The sequence below is a fragment of the Cavia porcellus genome, unplaced genomic scaffold (genome assembly GCF_034190915.1).
Source record: "Cavia porcellus strain 051 isolate PalLab524CR breed Dunkin Hartley unplaced genomic scaffold, mCavPor4.1 scaffold_32, whole genome shotgun sequence".
Lineage (NCBI taxonomy): Eukaryota > Metazoa > Chordata > Mammalia > Rodentia > Caviidae > Cavia > Cavia porcellus.
Window position 1 is genome coordinate 28,776,648 of NW_026947515.1, and position 16,865 is coordinate 28,793,512.

Sequence of the window (16,865 nt, forward strand, 5' to 3'; positions counted from 1 at the left end):
CATCACTCAGGCTAAGAGGTGCCCTCCCAGCCTTAAATCTGATCATTCTGAGTGGTCATCTCATCTTCTGTCGCCCACCCGTCTCCGTCTCACAAAGGCCTCGCAGCCACAGTTAACAGGCTAAGTCATGTTTTGTTATCCACTTTGGTTCCTAATTCCTTACATTCTATTAATGATCATTTTTACAGAAGGACTCTTTAACAGTATTGCCTACAGACTCCAACGTCATGCATACCAGAGACAAGCCTTACCGACCTACCTCTTAACTTTTATGATTTCAGGTGGGAGTAATCACCTCTCATAACTTCACTCCTTCTAATCCCACATTTAATTTTCAGAATTCTGCCTTACCATGGAACATGTCTAAATCAAAGGCACATTTCCCTCTAACTGGGTCCTTAAATATGACAGTGCTATGCCTCCTCATAACATCTTGTCCCTTTGTTTTTCCAGTCTAACACATGCATTCACCAGTGAAGTTGTCCTGGCTAAAACACCTGGCACCAGCGTCTACCTGGGCATCAACCATCATCCCGTCGACTCCCCTAGGCTTCAGTACAGCACCCTCTGTCAGCAGGAAGTAGTTAAAGAGAGAAATCTTTGCCCCTTTTCATAATAATAATCATAAGATGGGATATGAAAGGGTTTGGGGCTAGACAAGACACTGTAGCCAGGAAAGCCTCAACCAGGAGCAGGAAGCCCCTATCTCCACCGCCCCTAGCAATTTACCTGTGATGCCATCTTCCTGCCCCTGGAAATTTACCTATGGCGCCAAACCTAGGACCAATGGGCTACCTGTGCATCCCTAATGCCCCCTTAGGTTCCACCCCAAACCAAGGCTACTTACATACCCCCCACGCCACGTGTCTGCTGGAGAGATTGCTGGACTCCAGTGGTGGGGGGTGTGGTCATCGCTCTCCGTGTTCTCAGAATAAAAGCCGCTTTTTTGTTTTATACTTCTCATCTTTTGGAAATAATCCTATCACTATTAACCTCCACTGTGTCTAAATTCATTCTTTGATTTTAGAGAACATGAACTGTACTGGACATCTAATAGGTTGGGAGTTTTGTTCCCTTATATCAGTAGGACATTTCAGGGAAAGTAGGAAAGTTTAAGTAAAAATCAGCTCTCCAGATCTTCAGGCATTTGCCCTTAGGACACCATCAACACCAGTCATGACACAGTTCTTACTGAAAGGGGTCCAGATTTGAGTAATGCAGAAAATGAAGCTTTATTGTCTAAAAGAAAATTAATTTTTAGGTACCACAGTAAGAGTTACGTGAGGCCCTTCCAAAGGGATACCCACTCTGTCCTGCAGGGCTTTCAGAAAGCTTGGGCATCTTTAATCTTCAGGGCAGACAAGATGGAAGCCAGTGGTTGCCATCCCTTTCGAGGCGAGGCAGTCTCCTTACCAGTGCTTTCCTCCCCGTGGAGGTGGCACCTACGAGAGACAGGGCATTGCCCACCACCTTACACCAATGTCCAGGTTCTCCACAGCACTGACAACTGTCTGGCTTCATAGTCTCTTCCTCTGCATCTGGAGTCTTCAGGTTTCTCTGAGCAGGCAGGGCTCATTCCTTAGCTAACAGTCCAGCAATTAATTGTACCTGCAGTTGTTTCCCTGGGCCCTGGAAGTTGATACCATTTTGGTCCTGTTGCTGGAGATCTCGAAGGTCAAATTTAACAGTTCATTAGTGCAGATCTAAGACCCCATAACCTATTTTGAAGCTTTCTACAAATGTCTGGGGCAGACAGGTTAAGAAGATGTATTCCCAGTAAAATTTATGCTGCCTGTGAGAATAAATACACATTAGTGATTGAGTATTTTTTGGCACTCAATCTAAAGCAGTGCAGGAGAGATAAGGTGACAAAGTATGAAGAGGCCTTTAATGAGGGGCACGGGAGAGACTGTGGAGGAATGCAGAGCCTCTCTTCCTAGACAAAGAGCAGAGGCTGCTTATAAAGACTCTCATTGGGTGGTGCTAAATTAGCTGGTGAGGGTGGAGCACGAGTGATGTTTTATCTAGGGATAGGTGTGTCTTTGGTGCAAGTAGGAAGGAAAGGCAAGAAGTCAATTTTGGGTCTGGAGCATCAGAGGAAGAAGACTGATGTCTTTTTTTTTTTTTTTTTTTTTTTTTGTTACTGGGGATTGAACTCCCAACCTTGCACTTGCCAAGCAGGTTTTTATGCTGCTGAACTAAATCCCCAGCCCTGATAAGGTGTCTTTCTATGATCTCCAATATGGTAATGTTGGAACTCTGCCATGATGACTGGCAGATTTATATGACTAAAAACCTGCCAATTAATACATCTGTGAAGGATTTTAGTTCAGTGTTCCAAAAATAAGGTAACACCACTTTTTGTCTTGAGTGATTTTATAACTGAATCCCTCAATAAGAAAAATAATTGTATCATCGCATGTACTATGACTCTAACATCCAATGTGATATTTACCAATCAGGAGCCTGGGTGGATACAGCCACATCTTAGCACTGTTCAGCACTCATCAGCCTTAGCTTGCGTTTTCGCCCATATGTGGGTTTTTTCACCAAGGGTGCAGCAGGTGGAACACGGTAGCATTTGTTTGGTTCAAGTTACATCATAAATTACAGTCAGAGTCTGGAACTTACCTATGAATCTGTGTCTTCCAAAGCACTTCTCCAATTCTTTGCTCTGTCCGGATCGTCGATGCAGAAGGGAACATCTCATAGCACCCTGTTCCCTTTTAGACCTCTCAAAGCAGACGTAAATTATGCAGTTTAGAGTCAATCCTATGACAAGCAGTGCCCATTCTTGTTATACCAGCTGGGCTGGATTCCTTTGGAAATGAGGGAGAGACAGATTGATAAAGAAGTGAGATGGGAGAAGAATCCCTGGGAGAAAATGGAACAGAAGAAGCCGCTGAACTAGATTCTGATCCTTCCTCCAAGTAATTGAAGCCTCTCCTGACATGCTACTGGTGCTGCAGGCCTCTGGGCTGCTAGGTGTGTGGCACTCGAGAGTTTACCTTCTTCGGGGCCTGGTTCTGTTCTCGTGGGTTTCATCTGCACGTGGCCACATAACAGGTGTACAAGTTCCACCTAATTTTGGGTCTTGGTTTAGGACCATAAAGACCTGGACATACAGGATGCCTGGCATTTTTCTCCTTCTTACAGAATAAATCAAGCTGGAATGTTGTGTTACCAAGTTCTGTTTGGAGGCCAGTCTCCCTCTTTGCTAAGGCTGTTGTTGTTTGTTTGTTTGTTTGTTTGTTTTCTAGGTGACTCCACTGGTCATAGAGAAATCTGTTGCTCATGCCCAGGGTAAGCATCCTTGCTCCTGATACATGGCTACTCCAACCTTTATCAATAAATCTGAAAGGCAGGAAAAGAAGCTACACACAACACCTGATTTTTATTCAGAAATTCAACTCACATATCATCACATCTAGGAGCTGGGACTGACGACACAAGCCTGTAGTCTCAGCGCTTAGAAGACTGGGGCAGGAAAATTGTACATGGTAAGACATGTAGTTCTTGGGGCTAGGGATTTAGCTCAGTGGCATAAATGCCTGCCTGACAAGTGCAAGGTCATGAGTTCAATCCCTGGTACAAAAAAAAAAAAATACATGCAGTTCTACATTCAATCTTCTGCATGTGGATATTCAATTTTCCCAGCACCATTTATCAACAGGCTATGTTTCCTCCAGGGTATTTTTTGGCCCTTTGTCAAAGATCAAATAGCTGTATGTTTTTTCTGCTACTTTTCTTCTGTTACACTGATCCACATGCCTGATTTTGTGCCATTTCCATGCTGTTTTAAGCACTATAGTTTTATAATGTAACTTCAAGTTTGAGGTTGTAATGTCATCTGGTTTGCTTTTGTTACCCACACTTGCTTTTGCTATTCTGGATCTCTTTTGATTCCATATAAGTCTTAGGATTGTTTTCTCTACCTCTGTGAGACATGAACTTGCATTAAATCTGTGTATAAATTTTGGAGATATAGCCATTTTGAATATGTTGGTTCTGTCCATCCATAAATAGGAAATATTTTCCTCCTTGATTTATTTTTTCAGAATGATGTAATTTTTACTACAGAGATCTTTCTGAGGTGGGTTTGTGAACAATATAGGAATCCAAGAAGCCAAACTGATAAATTTGGAATTTAATTAACTGAGCTCAGGACCAAATAAGTAGCACCAAACTGGAAAGTTACAGACTTTTAAAAATAGAGAACCACAAAAGACATCCTGTTGCATTCCTGAATGAAATTTTAGTAATGGTGTAGGATCTTCTTGATGATTTGTCACATTCAGTTTGCCAATATTTTTTTAAGGATTTTTGCATCTATGTACATTAGAGAAATTGTCCCATAGTTCTCTTTTTTTGGTGAGATCCTTGTCTGGTTTGTTTGTTTGTTGCTTTGTTTTTTTACTTTTTTGATACAATATTTGGTGTATAGTCCAGGCTGATTTTGAATGCACTATGTAGCCCAGGTTGACCTTTAACTCACAGCAATCCTGCTGCCCCAGCTTCCTGAGTGCTGCAATTAAAGGCATGTGCCACCACACCTGACTTTGTCTGGTTTGGGGATCAAGATAGCTATAGTTTCTGAGAAGGATTTTGGAAGTACTCCTTCCACCTCAATTTCATTAAAAAATCTTTTTTTTTTTTTTTTTTTTTTTTTTTTTTTTTGTCTTTTTCCTTTTTTATCGGTACTGGGGATCGAACTCACAACTGCCTGCTTGCAAGGCAGGCGCTTATGCCGCTGAGCTAAATCCCCAGCCCCCTCATTAAAAAATCTTGAAGAGTATTGGCAGTAGATCTCTCTGGCAGTTTTTGTACAATTCAACTGTGAATGTATCAGATCCAAGGTTTTTATTATTTGGCAGTTTTTTCTTCCTGCTTCTGTTTCATTGCCTGTCATTGTATTGCTTAATATTTTTATGTTTTCTGGATCAGGTTTGGCTCATCATACGTATCTAGGAATTTCTTCAGAGTTCCCCAATTGTTTGACATATATGTTTGTGAAGTCGTTACAAGCAATTTTCTCGATTTGGGGAGTATTTGTTGTGATTTCATATTTTTCATTTCTAATTGCATTATTTTGCATCTTTTCTTTCTTTTTTAAGTAAGATTAGCTAATTGTTTGTTTACTTCTTTTGTTAACAGTAATAGGTATCACAATATATTTCATTATCTTTACAATTATTCTTTCAATCACATATATCAAAATAAAATGAAATACAGAACATTATAGAACGTCTCAAAACAGAATATTAAATAGAGCAGTACCATTAATCAGAATAAAGCAAAGCAATAATAAAAATATTTGCCTTCAAAGAGATGGTAGAAGGAAATCTCCCTTATTTGCTATGGTCAGCATCCCAAGATTGCTCAGATTTCTGGTTCCCGTTTGCTAACAGGGGGACAAGGTAAGGGGGGTAAGGGAAGTGGCATGTTTGACTCTAGGCTGTGCACCAGTAGTTCACTGTTGCTTGGCAGGGAGGCAGGCTGGTTGCTCGGTTTCCCAGCGTCCTAATTTCCAACATGGTGTGGATCTAAGAAGACACTGGTGGTTCTTCCTGGGAAGAGCCGCAGTGTGCCACACTACAGCCGCTTACCAGGGAGGGGAGCTCTTGTTTACTTCTTTGAAAGAACCAGTTCTTTGATTTACTGATTCATTTTACTGGGCTTTTTTTCTCCATCGCAATAATTTCTGCTCTGATGTTTGTATTTTCATTGCCTATATAAGACTTGGATTTAGATTCTTCTTTTTTTTTTCAAGACATTTACATGCATCATTATGTTACTTGTTTGGACTCATTCTATTTTTCTGGGCATCCAGTGCTATACACTCCCCCCTAGGATTGCTTTAGATGTATCCTATAAGTTCTGGCACATTGCGTTGACTTTATCACTTAATTCTAAGTAATCTTATTTCTTCCTTGATTTCCTCTGTGACCCACTGATTATTCAAGAGTGTAGCATTTAATTTCCATATGTTTGTATTGTTTCTGGGATTTCCTTTTGTTCAGTTTCACTGTGATCTGATAATACGCATGATAAAATTTTGCATTTACTTACACATGTTTTGTTACCTGATATGTACTCTCATGTTGAGAAAGTACCGTGTGTGCTTCAAGAAAATGCAATCTGTTGTTGGGTGGAACACTGTATAAATCTATTAAATCTGTTTGCTTGAAAATTTGGTTCAATTCTGATATTTCCTTGACGTTTTTCTTGGTAAGTTGATCTGTCTATTTTTGATAGTGATTATTGAGATTCTCCCTGTAATCGTATTTATGTTTATCTGATCTCATCTGTTCACTAAAGTTTAGTTTATGAAGTTGGGTATACCATGGGTTTGGTGCATATAGGTTTGTAATTCTTATTTCTCCTGCTGAACAGTTCTGCTAACCAATATGTGGTATCTTTATTTGCCTCTTGATCAACTTTGCCTATTTTTTTCTTTGAGTGGTAGCTGCAGTTGAACTCACAGCCTTACACTTGCTAGGCAAGCACTGTGCTGCTGAACTGTATCCCTGGTGATCAGCTTCTCCTTGAAGTTCACTCTGTCGGAACATGGGATTTGTACTCCCACTTCTTTTCAGTTTCCAACTTTGTGTAATATTATTTCCCATCTTTTGATTTTTAGTCTATGGATTTCTTTTTGTATTTGATTTTGGGAGGTTTTGTGAGAGTTTTCTAGGTTTTGTTTTATTTTTTTGTTTTTTGCTTTTTAAATTTTTAAATTTTGTTTTTTGTTTTGTGTGTGTTTTGCTTTTTTTGAGAGTCTTCCTACGTAGTGCAGGATGGGCCTTGAACTCACTATGTAACCTAGGCTGGACTCTAATTTGAGGCAGTTTTCCTGTGCTGGGATTCCAGGTGTACACCACCCCACCTGGCTCTTTAATGTGTATTTTGTGTACAGAATATCATTAGATTTTCTTTCTTTATTTATTCTTCCAAAGTGTGTCTTTTGTTTGGTAAATTAAATGCCTACATATTGATAGATATAATTTTTTTTTGTCTTTTTCGTTTTTATCAGTACCAGGGATCGAACTCACGACTGCCTGCTTGCAAGGCAGGGGCTTATGCTGCTGAGCTAAATCCCCAGCCCCTGATGGATATAATTGATAGATGTTGATTTATTCCTGTCATATTAATTTCCTATTGTCATTTTGCTCTTTTTCCATTCTATTTCATTACTATCCTTACCAGATATATTCATTTCAGTAGATCTTTGACATTTTAGGATGTTATGGTTTGTGTCTGGCTGCCCCCCAAAGCTTCATGCAGTATTGGGGGCAGGCTTTGCTACACCTGGAGTTTGTAGCTGATTCGTGTCTGATGATGGGTGTGATGGATGTCTGATGATGGGTGTGAGTGCTACACCTGCCTAAGGCTGTTGGCCTACCCACAATATAAAGGGCAGAAAGAGGCTTGCTCTCCCTGTCCCTCAACAGCTTTTGTTGTCTTCTGCTGCCATGAATGTTACCCCTGCCACACTACACTACGTTGGACTCAGCCCATAATAAACTGAAACCTCTACAACCTGTGAGCTAAAGGAACCTTTCCCTTTTAATTTTGGTGACAAGTATTTTGTTTCAGCAATGAGAAAAATAAAGACTTAGGCTACCACTGATATTTTTGGTTTGTTTGGTAGTCATGAATTTCTTTAGGTTTTCTTTATCATGGAAGTATTTTATCTCTGTATCAATTTTTTTGTTTTGATTTTTGGCATCGGGGATCAAATTCACAACCTCATGCTTTCCAGGCAGGCACTTATGCCACTGAGCTAAATCCCCAGCCCCCTATTTATTAATTTTGAAAGATAATTTTACAGGATTTAACAATCTAGGCAAGATTTTTTTCAGAGCTTGAAATACTTTATTCTATGTTCTCCTTGCATTTACGATTTATGTTGAGAAATCTGTTGTAACTCTGATAGAATTTCCTTTGTAAGTGACTCCTTATTTCTCTTGAGAAACCTTTAAGATTCCGTTCTTGTGCTGTATTTCTGGTATTTAAATTATTATGGGAAATGGAGCATTTTTAAAAACTGATCATGGATATTTAGGGTTCTTTATGCTTACTTACCGACATGTAAAATTCTCTGCCCTTGCCTGCTATTACACATACAGTTAGTTTTTTATGTCCTTTGTGGTGTATTTGATTATTCACTAATTCCAATTACTTGCCCTTTGAGAAGTCTAGGAGCTGTTGGATCTATTTTTCACATCCTTTTGTTGTTCTCTTAAGGTATTTCTTATTAAGTGATCACTGACCCCAGGCCTGCCCTCCAGGTCTGACACTCTGTCTTTACCTTGGTTGCTTCTTTTACCCACACTTTCAATCATATTTTGTTCATTTGTTTTAGGTTTTTGAGTGCAGGCTGGTCCTAAACTCAGTATGTAGCCCACACTGGCCTTGAACTTGCAGCAATCCTCCTGCCTCTGCCTTCCGAGAGCTGAAATTACAGCGTATGCTACCATGCCCGGCTTCAGTCATATTTTTAATCTCCTGTATTTCTATTTTGAACTTTCTTATGAACTCTGATTCTTTTCTATGATGGATATTTATGCTTTGCATCTCTTGTCTTTAGCTCCACTAGCTGTTATTAGTGTGCTCTCTAGGCTTGCTGATCATTTGTTTTACTATGATCATTATGTGATTAGTGAAACCTTCTCCGAATGCCCCCAAGACCCTTGCAGAACTATTTTACTTCCACTGAAACTCTTCCAGACCTAACTGCTGTGCAGTTTGTGATTTCCTCCCCCTCACTGCCCACTGTACTGATCTGGAGCGAGGTGGGAGTTTTGGAGGCATTTGGTTGCCTTGTTTTTTAATGTTTCTGGGTTTTTTTGGTTTGGCTGTGTGTGTGCATGTGCTGAGGTTTGCAAATTCTTTGGCCGGGTTCCCCACTCTTTTATCTCTTGTCTAGCTTGATGTCATAGTTACTTTTTTCACTGCTGAGACAAAATATCTGACACCCAAATTTAAAGGGGGAAAGGTTTACATAGCTCACAGGCCCAGGGGTTTAGCTCAGTGGCATAAGCACCTGCCTGGCAAGCACAAGGTTGTAAGTTTGACCCCTGGTACCAAAAAAAAGTAACAGTTACATACCTTGCAGTCTGCAGTGGTTTCAGTCCATAGTCTAAGGTTCCTAAGGCAAGGCAAAGGAGAACTTTACAGAGGAAAATAGTTCATGGCACCCACAAGAGAGCAGAAGTAACAAAGGACCTTAACAGTGTTTTGTTTTGTTTTTGTTTTTGTTTTGTTTTGCTTTGTTTTTTTACCCTTTTTATCTTATCCAGACTACCTAGGGCAGGTAGTATCATAGACAGCTAAGCTAGGCAGAAATACTGTAGGCAATCAGATAGGCGGAGGTCCTCAAGAGAGCCAGGACTAAAGTGAAACATATGTCAACTGTGGCCCGAGTCACATCTGTTGGAGACCAGGTCTCAAGATAAAGATGAGACAGGGGCTGGGGATTTAGCTTAGTTGCATAAGTGCTTGCCTTGCAAGTGTGTGGTTGTGAGTTCGATCCCTGGTACCAATAAAAAAAAAAAGAAAGAAAAGATAAAGATGAGATGACGAGGCCTGTGTACTTCCTCTAGGAACAAACTCTAGGCCTAATGAAGCTTAGCTGGATAAGGGTCACCTTGGTGGGACCCTTGGACTCATCATCCCAGAAAAAGTCTTTGTTCCTTCTGTGCACCCTTGTTATGTGACTTGTTTCCCCACTAGGTCACTATTATCTAAGTGATTATGCTTGTATCCTTATTGGTTAATCATAGCTGTAACCCATGTTGTATCCATGCTGGTGTTGCTCTATAAAATTTCCTTGTAAAGTGGGGTTCCTGGCACCCCACTCAGGATCCACTTTGCCTCTCAGGAGCTCTCTCTCAATAAATATTTCCACTTTTAATTCCCGTGGCTCCTAGAATTCATTCTTTGAATTTCAGAGAACATGACCTCGGCATATTAGATATCTAACAAGTTGAGAGTTATAATATTTCTCTTATATCATCTTTGGAGACCCTGATATCACTCCTGTACAGTAGCACTCACACCTTTAATCCTAGTGCCCTTGAGCCTAGCACTGTGCCACGAATCAATCCCAGCCTCACACACTCAATCCAGCCACCTCTGAAAAAGCCCCACCTACAAGTTGCTTGAGGCCTTGGGGGGATATCCAGATATAGCCATAACACTTAGCAAGAGAAATGTAACTGGACAGGGTTCTAGAAGATCCCTCAAGCTGAGAGAAGGAATCTAACCCACCTTACCTATAGGTTTGAAGGTTTGCTAAATTCCCTCACAGAAAAAAGAACTCTCAAGAAGCACCAGTAAGAAACATAGGAAGAGTTTATTAGGCAGAAATTAAAGTGCAGTGCAGACATTCAGAGAAATAAAACATTATTTGTTGGAATGGTGTGCAAAACTGTGGCTCCGCCTTTCCTATCAAAATACATAAACATGAATGCTTCCATTTCAAATTCTAGTCAATCCTAGCTGACCCCATCCCTCATGGTGAAATTATAGGAAACATCTAAGTTTTAGGAACATATCTGTAGACCAAAGATAGCTTCTCAGCATGTTTGCATGTGGATGTTTTATCTTTTTAATAACAACTTTGGCTTATTTATTTATTTATTTTCTTTTTTCTTTTTGAGACAAGGTCTCACCAAATAGTTTAGGCCAACCTTAGACTCACTATGTAGCCCACACTGGCCTCAAACTGGCAGCAATCCTCTTGCCTCAGCCCCCTAATGCTGGCATATTACAGGTGTGCATCAGATATTTTTAGACTTTGAGGAATCTCTATATTGATTTCCATAGTAGTTGTACTAGTTTACCCTCCCACCAACAGTGTTTTTCTTCCAGCTCCTCACTCCTAAATCCTGAGTCTTAAGGACACAGTAAGTGTAAGTTAGGCCTGGGTTTTTCTTCCGATATTCTAAATCCGTAAATTCTAGATTTGTGTCCTTAAGAAAGGGACAGTTTGGCTAGAACAGGAGCTCACCAGAGTGTTTGCTTAGCACTATAAACCCTGGGTTTACCCTTCGCACTGCAAAAAATAAAAATAAAAAAGAAGGGAACAATCTGAATAGATGTAGAAAAGCAAAGAATAGGACTTAGTAGTCAAATGAACAGATCTTCACAGATGAAGAACACAGGCAGTGATCACATCACAGTCAGCAGGGAAATGCAAGTTAAAACCATCAGAGCCAGATATGGGGGTCGCACCCACAATCACAGCACTCTGGGAGACTGATAGGAGAAACGCAAGCTCAAGTCCAACCCAGGCAGCCTGGTAACTCCTCTGTGAGACTTATCTCCAAGTAAAAGGGCAGCTCAGAGTGATGGCCCTGGGTTGCATCCTCCACAATCCAGAGATTTAAAAGGGGTGGGGATCACCTGTCTCTCCTGGACCACTCTGCATTGTCCTGGTAACTCCCTGGGGTAAGCCCAGCCCAGCCCAGGCCTGCATCCAGGGCCTGCTTCTAGGTGTGTACTTGTGGAGCTGCTGTCACTGCTTCATCCAGCAGCTGCAGAAAGGACCATACTTGGTCTGGAACACAGTCCAACTGTGACTTTGCTCCAGTCTGTTCATCTGGATGGTTGGGTGCCCCCTTCAAAGTACTCAGCTGCAGAGCTGTTCCAGGACCTGTGAGGATGCCCTCTGCCAGTGCAGGACTGATGAGAGCAATTGGCAGTGTGTGGGATGGCAGTCGCTGAGAACAAGGCTGCCTTGTAAGGGGAAGCAAGCGGGAAGTGTGGGCGGACTCATGTTCACAATCTCAGCAGCCTCTGTGGTTTGGGCCCGTGGGGCTGTTGCCTCCCAGACCCAGTCACCTGAGAGCAAGCTGCGTGATAAGCCAAAGAGGAGCCAAATACTCACTTTACTCCTGAGCCATATAGTAAAAGCTGCCCAACCAGAAGGGCTTGGGATGCTGGGCATGGTGGTGCACACCTGTCATCCCAGCACTTGAGAGGCTGAGGCAGGAGGATCATCTTGAGTTCAAGGCCAGGGTGGGCTACATAGTGAGTTCACAACTAGCCTGAACTACACAGTGAGACTCTCCAAAACAACAAAACAGAGGACTTGTGGTTTTGGATTGATGCAGCTACTCACCAACCTGTCTGCAGATCCGTGGGCTCCTGGGTTCAGATGGGTTGATTGTAGCTTGGTTTGGTTGGTGGGCACCAGCTGTTTTGTGGAGCTGGATATTCCTGCATGGGGCTCTGTTCCTTTGACCCAGCAGAGTAACAACTGTCCCAGAGTCAAATGTTGCCTGGGTTAAATCAGGTCAGGTCCCAAAGGCCATGCACAGCCCTGAACACTTTAGCCCAGCAGGCTTCAGACCTGTACAGGTGTGGTACCGCTTGGAGTCTGATGGGGCTTCCTTCTCTGTTCTTGGTGTCTCAAAGAACTGAACAAACACATGGAAAAGACAGTTCTGAACATGTACATTTATTGAGGCTGAAATGAAATACATTGTGCAGAGTAAGAATGAGCAGTGCAGAGGCTCACAGCAGCCCCAAGCCTAAGGGAAATGCATCTTCGGCATCTAGAATCCCTGGGTTAGGCATTTGGAAAGTCATCCTATCAAATGCTCGCTGGGCCTCATGCCGTGTAGAGACTGCCCTGTCAAGAAAATCTTTGGCTTCCATTACATATAAATGCAGGATCAGGACTAGTATCTTTTGATAGGTTGTGTGCACATGAAAAAAGGCTTTTAAAAAGGATCTTTTGATTGGTCATGTGAACAGCACCAGATTCGAATGAAGGATTGAAAATAGCAAGCTTCTGATTGGTTCAAAACAGCCCTTTTCTGACTGGTTCTGTGCAGTGATAATGGCATGGGGAGATGGGAATTCCTGACCCTGTTGCCCTGTCTTGGATAGGCCCAGGCCAGGCCAGGTGCAGCTCTTGGGAAAGGTCTCATACCAGCACTTCTTTCCTGACCCCAGCTCTGAAACCATTTGGTACCCGGATGCTCCCTTTGCCTGCTTGTTTTGACTCAGTGTGGGCCTTGGTTTTTAAGGTTAAACTTAGCTTATTCCCTCCTTTAGTCTCTTCTCCAGCTTCAGCTCCTGGAACCATAACTCTTGGAGGAGAGAATACAGCACAATGAACTCTGTCTTTGTGGGGCTGGAGATTCAACTAGGTCTTTTGTTTCACTCCTGTCTTAGTCACTTTCTTGTGGCTGGGACACAACACCTGACATCTACAACCTAAAGGAGGAGAGGGTTCTTTCAGCACATGGCTTCTAGAGGGTTCAGTCCATAGTCTACTGGCTCCAAGGCAGGAAGGATGTAGACAAAGATTCTGGGGGAGAAAAGCTGCTCGAGGCACCATGGAGACCAGGAAGTAGAGTGAGGGGAGGATGGGAGGAACAAGGAACCTCCCAGGTCACACCCCCCACCTGCTAACAGCATATTTAGCTATGACCTCATCCTTGGCCCCATGATCCGGTCACCCTTTGAAAGCCCCACCTCTGATCACACGAGGGTGTGGGAGACATTTTACATCTAAACTATAACCCTTGTGTCCATTCCTTGTGAGAGCCTGTAGAACTGGTGACTTGCTAGAAAGCCACTGGGTGATTATCTTAGCTTGATGAAAAGAGTAGCCTCTAAATTAGGACTGTGGTTTGTCCTCTGAAGAGAGGCAGAAGGGGCAGTCTGAGAAGAAAGCAGATGAATGACTACAGCTTTAGGCCCTGAGAAAAGAGGCATGAGTGAGGAAGGGGCTGGGAAGCTGCAGGCACTTAGGAAAGTCATTTCTTCCCCCTGAAGGGCTGGGCCAGGGTCACGCTTGGTCCTGGCACCCACCTGTTGAATCTGGTTTATGAGCCTTTTATCCTCACCTTTTGCAGTTCTGGGTACTGAACCCAGGGCTTCTGCACTGAGTCCTGTCACCAGCCCTCCTTTATTTATTTTGAGGCTGGGTCTTAATAAATTCCCCAGGCCGGGCTTGAGTTTGTGATCCACCTTCCTCGGTCTCTCAGCACTGGGATTACATGCATGAGCTACCACATCTGGCCTGCTGTTCTAGGACCAGAGCCAAACTTTTGCCATCCACCCTATTTAATATCCTGACATCCCACCCAGAATAGCCTGGGACCACTTGACGGGGAGCCATCCGTATCACCTGGGCCAGTTTCCGCTGTGGTTAGCATTTGGTTAGAAAGCCACAGCATCCAGCCACTGCCTCTCCAAAGCTTTGCCCTCCTGCACCTCCGGTCACTTCCTTCCTCTGGGCTGGCTACCCTTGCTCTGTCCTTGGGGTGCACCTTTCTGCAGCAGCCTTGATCTCAGGATCTGCACCTGAGCTCTGGGAGCATTTGGCAAAAGGTCCCTGTGCTATAGGGGAAAGAAACTCTTTTTTTTTTTTTTTTTTTTTTTTTTTGTCTTTTTCTCTTTTTTTATTGGTACCGGGGATCGAACTCACGACTGCCTGCTTGCAAGGCAGGTGCTTATGCCGCCGAGCTAAATCCCCAGCCCCGGGAAAGAAACTCTTTACCTGCTAGAGGTCTGGTACAAGTTTCTGTTCTCTAACGTCAAAGAATGAATTTTAGGAATCATGGAGATTAAGAGCAGAATATATTTACTGGGGAAAGAAAGTTTCTGTCTGAGAGAAACAGGAGTTCCAAGTGGTTTGCTGAGGGACCTTGCCTTTTCTAGGGATTTTTTTTTTTTTTTTTTTTTTTGTCTTTTTCATTTTTATCGGTACCGGGGATCAAACTCATGACTGCCTGCTTGCAAGGCAGGCGCTTATGCCGCTGAGCCAAATCTCCAGCCCCCTCTAGGGATTTTTATAAAACAAAGCCACAAGGTGAGGCAGGTCTAGGGGCTGGAGATTTAGCTCAGCGGCATAAGTGCCTGCCTTGCAAGCAGGCAGTCGTGAGTTCGATCCCTGGTACCGATAAAAAAACGAAAAAGACAAAAAAAAAAAGGTGAGGCAGGTCCAAGGTGGGGAAATGTGGGAAATCACAAGGTGCACGTCAGGTGGGACAGAACTATGGTCAACCAATAAGATCATGAGTGTAATTGCTCAGGTAATGTTGATTGAGTGAGGATCAATTAGCAGGAAGGCATGAAACAGAACAGGGGGTTTCCCTGGAGGGGGTTGGGTCTGTGACTCTTCTGGACTTTCTCAAGGTGATCCATACTTATTTAGAATATCAATTCCTGCTGTTTATCCTTAGGCCAGTATGTGGGTGCATTTCTTTTGTCTTTTGTCCTGAGGTCTTGCCTTCAGCTGCATGTGTCTGTCTCCCCCACAGTTGCAGTGTATCCTGTCTCCTGCACTGGCTCCTTTGAGGGCCTACCCCTGTCTGACTGCTATAATATTTCTACTTCACTTAGCTGTCTATAACACGTGGGGCTTCACACCAAGTCCGCTTGGCTGATCCACTCCAGAGGGAAGTTCAGGAACAGCCAGAGGAATTGTTACATCCAGCCTTGGAACCCAAGATGAGGGCCCCCACTTCCTACAGTGCACTCCCGATTCAGTTCTTGATGCCAGGTAAATGAAGCTATAGCTGGGCTGCCCTGGGGTGGGCTACCTGGTCCAAGTGAGTACTTTGAAGAGGAAGCCTGTGGGGGATGAGGTGTCACTTTGTAGGCCCAACCCCCTCTAACCTGCAATTTACAATAGCCGCCCTGGTATGCGAGAAGGAGGTAGAATAGGAATGCCTGTTCTCAGTGAGCCCCTCACCCTCTGGAATCCATACTGTGAGCTGGCTTTGTTTTGCAGAAGTCTTGAGGAAGTGGCTGGCCACCCTTTGTGACACTAACAGCAGACAAATTAACAACATTCTTGAGCTAATGAATTTCTTCCTGGGCTAGAGAAGTTATGAGAACTGGTTGTGATTATTTACCTCACTTAGATAGCTTTAGAATAAACATTGTAGTCTGTCACGTTGTAGCTTGCCACAAAGAATGCCTTTTCACTACTCAATTATCTGGGCTCTGTGAATTGATCGGGTTTACTATATATGAATCCTAAAATAAAGATTGTGCGTGCAGTGCAGTGTAACGCGGTGCAGACAGCAAAGGTGTCTCTCCTGTCTTTCTTTTCCAAGCGCTGTACCCCCCGTGTCCCGACAAGGCGTGCGTGTGTGTTTACCTTGCCCGGAGTTCAGAGTGCCCTAGACACTCACGACAGAAGCCCATCTGGCATGACAGCAGCCACTTCCTACTTGCTGATGTGGAAAATTCCCAAGTCAAACTGAAGGGGAGACTCTGCACCGAGGAGGTAAGAAGGCAGCATCTAACTTTCTGCTGGCAGACTGTTGAAGGATGGGCCAGCAGACTGTTGCAGGACCGTTCCCAAAGGCAACAGCCCTGCATTTATAGAGTTTAGTTTATATAGCATTTAGAAGTGGGAAGCAAGTGACAAAGTTACGTAACTGGTCATGCCTTGAGTCATACGTTGACAGGAAGGCTAGTTTTAAACAGATTTGCTGAAACACAGGAATCATTTATCATAATATAGAAACATTCCGGGAACAGGGTGAGCACAGTCAAAGTCATGATAATATAGAAACATTCCAGGAAAAAAGGGAGGGGCCATTACAGGATGAGCGTAGATAAACTTACCCTTGAGTAGCCCACGGTGTTTAGGGTACTGACAGTTACTCTGACTCCGTGCATATCAGAGGTGTGCAGCTGGGCTTTGGACGCTGTACGGTCAGCTGAATTCAGCAGAAGTAGCAGAAAGCTGGTCAGAGCTTTCTGACCTCTAACTGCTCTCTAAGTTTGTCTGATGGAATACCTGTGAGCTTGCTATTTTATGAATGTGTCCTTACACTACGATCGTGCCCCGACTCTGGAATGTGGGTTCCATGTGTGCTCTACTGTGT

At 43.1% G+C, this 16,865-nt stretch overlaps 1 long non-coding RNA gene across 2 annotated transcripts; it reads right to left on the minus strand.

The window, feature by feature from the left end:
* Positions 1-1,207: 1,207 nt before the first annotated feature.
* Positions 1,208-16,321, minus strand: LOC134474276 (uncharacterized). Of its 2 annotated transcripts, XR_010045014.1 has the most exons (5): positions 16,130-16,321; positions 12,128-12,425; positions 9,112-9,151; positions 2,632-2,819; positions 1,208-1,667 (listed from the first exon to the last, which is right to left on the minus strand). It is a non-coding gene; the product is annotated as an uncharacterized LOC134474276 (long non-coding RNA). The 2 variants fall into 2 exon arrangements; XR_010045015.1 differs by lacking the exon at positions 9,112-9,151.
* Positions 16,322-16,865: the final 544 nt, after the last annotated feature.